Below are 6,000 nucleotides of genomic sequence, written 5' to 3'. Positions count from 1 at the left end.
TCTAAGCTATAAGATATTTGAAGGTAGGTGAATGACGATTCACCAAGTTCCACCATGAAAAACGAAATATTTAATTAGGTTTTAATTCTTTTAGAAACTCCTAGATTCTTTGAGATTCATTGAACTTTCTTCAATGGCATGTTTCAATCTCGAGTGTGCCCTTCAAGTTTTGTGACTGGGATGCCGAGGATCACAAAACAAGGTGTGAAGTAACCATGCAAATTACTTAGTACCCTTAATGTATTACCCCTCAATCGATGTGCCGGTTAACCACACACGCTCCATCGATACTATGATAAACATTAAGTCACCCTTTACCTACCTTGTTAAGTTCAAGTTAGTGTGCCGGTTAACCACACACGCTCCACTAACGACTTAAACAAAGTGTAAATTGTAATTTCATGGATTAGCAACTTATTCACATTTTCCTAAAATAACTAAGATTGGGAATTCAATAAAGTTTAGTTGCTTTAGTATTATCATTATACTTGTAATGAGAATTTATAAGTCCTTGTCCTACCCGTTCGGCTAACGACCCTCCACCGATCAAGGAAGCGGTGGGTGAGAGTGGACACCCATTAAGTTGCCATTTTATAGGCAACAACCTTATACCAACCTTATACCCCCCTTATAGACCGGCTTCGTGAATGAGGCGTACTAGCGGTAAGACGACTTGATCTTATACATATATAAATATTATTAAACTTATAATATTATAAAGTATAAGGGTTGAATTTTAACTTTTAAAATTCTAGGGGTTGGAACTAAAGTTTTTAATATAACTTTACATGTTCCAAAACTTGAGGGCAAGTTTTGTAAACTTTCAAAACTTTTCATTTCTCATAACTTATGAGTTAATGGTTATTAAAAATGAAGACTCTTCATTTTTTGTAACCTATGTGTTCTTTTAATGGTTATTTATAAATGTGACTTTTGGTTATCCATAACTTAAGAACAAGTTATGGACTCCATTAAAACACATAAAGATCAAGAATTAATCTAATCAATTATTAGCACATAATTTCTATGATCTTCTAAACTCATATGTTTATGAATGTTCATATCAAAAATTTCAAGAATCATAAGTACATATACAAAACTTGAAATTTTGATACGAGCTTTTGAACAAAACTTCGATTTTCAAGTTTTTTTTTTTTTTTTTTTTTTTGCATCAAGTATCAAATAAAACAAACCAGACTCTGATACTACTGATGGGATTTGAGCATTCTAACACTCCTATGGTGTACATGCAACCCTAGAAACCTTGGATCTATGTTTGACTATGATACATGCAAATAATTATTTTTCCAAGGTTCATATCCTATCTTGCATGGCATGGGGAACTTGAATCAAATAAAGCTAGTAGAATTACTTACCTTGTAGTTGTAGTTGATTGCTTGGAGTTTTAGAGCCTAGCACCAATAGTGTGGATGCCTCAAATGGAAATCACAAATCACCACAAACTTGGAACTTTGAGAGAATAGTAATCACCTTCTTGAAATCGGCCCTCTTACTTTACTCACCACAACTCATGTGATTTCAAGAACCAAAGCCTCCTTTATATAGTGTGGTGGATTAGGGTTACATTCATGTAAACCCTAATACCCATGTCTTTTCATTTCCATGAGATCCATGGGTTAAAGCTCCATGGAGTATCCATGGACTTTCCATGCAAGCCTAGCCCATTCCAAATAAGCATTAGCCCACACTATATAAATACAAGAGCCCATATTTAATTAGTCACACTTTTGATCTCTAAATTAATTCTAGATTAATTATAGATCAATACTAATTAAATAATATGATTTTATATTAATATATTAGGACTTATAATATATTAATAAATCATAACTTATACTATTCTCAAACGATTATCCATAAATTGTTCGGGTGAAGTGCAACCCAAATGGACCATGCCGGGTCGGGTCAAGTACATACCAAATATAGTTATGGACTTAGACACTATATCCAACACTTCTGAGGTCAGATCTGCTTCTCTAATCTATAGATCTGACCTTCCCAAGCATGATAATCACGTAAAGGTTCGAACTTTAGGCCCATGCCTCACACTATCACCTCTATATGCCAAAATGACCCTTAATATGATAACCTAAGCCCCAAACTCATAAAGGACTGCATAAAGCTGGAGAATAGGGACTCTCTGGACCTCTCAAGGTCCAGATCTGATGATATTGGCACAAGGGGACATCACATACACTAGATATCTCACCAAAAAGAAGAGAAAAAAGCCCTAGATTCATGAAAGCACGGTTTAGTTCTGACCGGGCCCGGTACATAGGTCAAAACAAAATCATCGAGGGGCCCAGATATCGCTTCTAATCCTAGAAGGAATAGATAAACTTCGACTCATATGTTAGCTCTACTACTTGTTGAATTCCACACAAAAGCACGGCTTATAACATCGAGTTACCAATGCGTTTTCGTGCAATCAATGCATAACCAACTCATAGGCAACAAATCATATCTCTAGGTTTGAAGACTTATATGATATTACCGTCTCACGATCACTCAAGATAAATTCCATGAAGTGATACAAGTGAGCGTGGGTTGAATCCAATATTCAGAACTTATGAGCACTCATGAGTGTTGTAGCCCCGCTTTGTCTAACATCTTAGACCTCTACAAGCCAACCCATGACAGTCTCGATTCATATCTACTTCCAACATATGACCGACTATGGAGAGTTTGAATAATATGATATAAACCATAACATAATTATTCTGGAAGTCAAGACATGCAAAAAGAAATAATAGTAAACGATGGACAAGAGATAGCAACACTTTACTCATAAATAACAGCTTTTATTTATCATCAAATGTCAATTACATTTTACAAATTTCAAGATTATCTAACTACTAAAACTAATATCATCCTTCAGCCCTATGCTCCGAGCATGCTTGAGATGCTTAGCCCGAGTCAGTCCCTTCGTGAGGGGATCTGCTGGGTTCTCATCCGATGATACCCTCTTTGCCACGAGGATTCCTTCTTCTATTCGATGTCTGATGAAGTGATATTTTCTGTCAATGTGTCTGGATCTCCCATGATCTCTTGGTTCCTTGGCTAAGGCAACCGCACTATTGCTGTCACAGAAAATCTCCATTGGCTCCTTTATAGCTGGTACAACTCCAAGGTCTCCGATGAAGTTCTTTAGCCATATAGCCTCCTTTGCTGCCTCGCTTGCTGCTATATACTCTGATTCACAAGTGGAATCAGCCACTGTCTCCTGCTTGGAACTTTTCCAAGTAATTGCCCCTCCGTTTAGAGTAAAGACCCAGCCCGACTGAGAGCGGAAATTATCCCTGTCAGTCTGAAAGCTAGCATCACTGTACCCTACAACTCTCAAGTCCTCACTGCCACCGAGGGTAAGGACCCAGTCCTTAGTCCTCCGTAGGTACTTGAGGATATTCTTTACCATAGTCCAGTGTGCCTTGCCAGGGTTCCCCTGATACCTGCTAACCATGCTCAAAGCAAAGGCTACATCAGGTCGAGTACACGTCATAGCATACATGATCGATCCTACAGCTGAAGCATAAGGTATTCGACTCATTTCTGCTATCTCAGCCTCAGTACTAGGGCTTTGTGTCTTACTCAATCTGGCGTTACTCTGGATGGGTAACTCTCCTTTCTTGGAGTTATACATGTTGAACCTTTTCAACACTTTGTCCACATAGGTGCTTTGACTAAGTCCAATTAGTCTTTTAAACCTGTTTCTCAAAATCCTTATCCCTAGGATATAGGCAGCTTCTCCAAGGTCCTTCATAGCGAAACACTTCCCAAGCCAGGACTTTACTTCCTGCAGGGTTGGGATTTCATTTCCTATGAGTAGTATGTCATCCACATACAATACCAAAAAGCTGACTATACTCCCACTAGCCTTGATATAGACACAAGATTCATCTTCACTCTTTGAAAAGCCAAATTCTTTGACTTTCTCATCAAAGCAAAGATTCCATCTGCGAGGTGCCTGTTTTAATCCATAAATGGATTTCTCGAGCTTACACACTCTACTGGGGTACTCTGTACTGACAAAACCCTCTGGCTGAACCATGTAAACATCTTCAGCCAACTTTCCATTAAGGAAAGCGGTTTTGACATCCATTTGCCATATTTCATAATCATGAAATGCAACAATGGCTAACAGAACCCTAATAGACTTAATCTTGGCCACTGGTGAAAAGGTCTCATCATAATCAACTCCCGGAGTTTGAGAATAACCCTTTGCAACCAGTCGTGCCTTATAAGTGTGTACATTACCATACATGTCGGTCTTCTTCTTGAAGATCCATTTGCACCCAACTATCTTACGATCAGGTACATTGTCAACCAAGTTCCAAACTTGATTGTCATACATGGACTGTATCTCGCTATCCATAGCCTCTTTCCATTTAGCAGCCTCAGGGCCTGCCATGGCTTCCGTGTAGCTGTTAGGCTCATCCAGATTTACCAGTGTGTTATCACTGATAAGTGTCTCACCTTCTGCAGTAATATGAAAACCATAATAATGCTCAGGTGCATTCCTAACTCTGGTGGAACGCCTCAGAGGTATAGATTCTTCAGTCGGCTCAACAGGAGTTTTCTCCTTAGGTTGAGGGCTAGGGTTTGAGGTTCCTTCACCACTTGACTCTTAAATTTCCTCAAGGTCAATTTGCCTCCCACTGTCTCCTTGGCTCATGAATTCTCTCTCTCGAAAGAATCCTCTTCTTGCTACAAAGACCACATTATCACTGGGTCTGTAGAAGATGTAACCAAAGGATTTATGTGGGTAATCGATGAAAATACACCTTTCGCTTCGGGGTTCGAGCTTATCGTGAGTCTCGCGTCTCACGAAAGCCTCGCAACCCCAAATCTTGATGTGGTCTAGATTGGGAACTTTTCCAGTCCACACCTCGTGAGGTGTTTTGGCAACCTTCTTTGTAGGGACTAGATTAAGGATATGGGCGGCAGTCTCTAAGGCATACCCCCAAATGAGATTGGTAGCGAAGCTCGACTCATCATGGAACGAACCATGTCCAACAAGGTCCGATTGCTCCTCTCAGCTACACCATTCAACTGTGGTGTCCTAGGAGGTGTCAATTGTGAGACAATCCCACATTCCTTAAGATAGTCAAGGAACTCAGTACTAAGATACTCACCACCACGATCGGATCGAAGCATCTTAATGTTCCTGCCCAACTGATTCTCCACTTCTTGCTTAAACTCTTTGAATTTCTCAAAGGTTTCTGACTTATGCTTGATTACGTAGACATATCCATATCTACTAAAATCATCAGTAGAAGTCACATAGAACCGATTAGCATCTCTTGTGGCGGTTCTGAAGGGTCCACACACATCCGTGTGTATGAGGTCCAACAAACCTTCACTCCTAGCACAAGTGCCAATAAAAGGTGACTTTGTCATTTTAGCAAGCAAACAAGATTCACAACTATCATCTGACTTTAGGTCAAATGACTCCAAGACTCCATCCTTTTGGAGTTGGCCTATGCGTTTCTTGCTTACATGTCCAAGACGACAATGCCATAAGGATGCTTTATCTAAGCTAGTAGAAGAGTTAATACACAATACATTATTTCCTAGACTATCTACAACAGATACAGTTTCATACACGCCATCACAAGGTAATGCTTTAAAATAAAGAATATTATTAAAGAAAGCTTCAACACTACCATTATTATTATCAAAATAAAAGGTAAAACCTTGTTTATACAATGCATGAAAGGAAATAACATTTCTTGCCATTTCTGGCGAATAATAACATTTATTCAAATCTAATGTAACCCACTATTTAGCACTAAGGAATAAACTCCTATCTTGGTGACAGGTGAAGCTTTCCTGTTTCCCATGATCAAGTTTATCTTTCCCTGCTCCACATTCTCACTTCTTTTTAGTCCCTGCAAATCACAACATATGTGAATACCACAACCTGTATCAAGGACCCAAGACTTAAAATGAGGTGAGTTATTAGACAATATAGTGTATATA

Source organism: Lactuca virosa, chromosome 2, assembly GCF_052849685.1.
Source record: "Lactuca virosa cultivar CGN04683 chromosome 2, Lactuca_virosa_CGN04683_v6, whole genome shotgun sequence".
NCBI classification, from domain to species: Eukaryota; Viridiplantae; Streptophyta; class Magnoliopsida; order Asterales; family Asteraceae; genus Lactuca; species Lactuca virosa.
Note: the sequence above shows the minus strand (reverse complement) of the source record.